The following is an 878-nucleotide window of genomic DNA, read 5'->3' as shown; positions in this document are numbered from 1 at the left end:
AAATGTATAGAAATTAGCCTCATTCTACATCTCATCACATCTCCCTACCATTCACATCACTTCCTGTTACAAGCTTCTCATTAGGATATAAAAAGAGGCTTCTTAGAGCTTTTCCCCTAAGATCACCACTTGTGTAGTGTAAAACATTAGGCCAGAGCTGCATTTTGTGCTGGTTACTGTGGATACCATGAAACATAAAAAGCAATAACCAGACTACTCCTGTGTTGCCACACAAAACTTCTCCTACCATCTACCATCATTGATTATCTGCTTAAAGGATTTTGTGCTTAAGATCTCAATTATTTTCATACATACTCTCACACACAGACAGCCCCTCCCCACTACAATAACCTTTTTTCAGTGTCACAAGTACAGAGCAACGAAATTAACTCTCTGCATTTAACCCATGCCCTTGGGGAGCAGTGGGCTGCCATTGTGCAGCGCCTGGGGAGCAGTGGGCTGCCATTGTGCAGCGCCCGGGGAGCAGTGTGGGGGTTAAGGGTCTTGCTCACAGACCCAGAGTGGCAGTCTGTGGGTGTGCGGCTCAAACTCAGAACCACTTGTCATACATCCTGGAGAATTTGAGACATGTTAGAACAAGCATTTTTTAAATAAACTATACATGGAGGCAACATGTTGCCCATTGTTGTACCTAAACCCATCTAATAGTAAATCTAGTACTAAAATAGTAGTTAAAATAAGTGAAAATACTTTTGTAAAACCTGATAGACATACTCTGACAGAGAAAATCAATCCAACTTTAAATTTAGTGTATTAGTTTAATGTAAAATCCAAAATCTAATGTGCATTTGGTGGCACAGCTAACAATTGCCATGCTTCTTTTTCCTTTGCCCAAGTCACTTTGGCAAAATGTCCAG

Source organism: Cyprinodon tularosa, unplaced genomic scaffold (genome assembly GCF_016077235.1).
Source record: "Cyprinodon tularosa strain WSP-4 unplaced genomic scaffold, ASM1607723v1 ctg14, whole genome shotgun sequence".
NCBI classification, from domain to species: Eukaryota; Metazoa; Chordata; class Actinopteri; order Cyprinodontiformes; family Cyprinodontidae; genus Cyprinodon; species Cyprinodon tularosa.
This window is presented reverse-complemented; position numbering follows the sequence as displayed.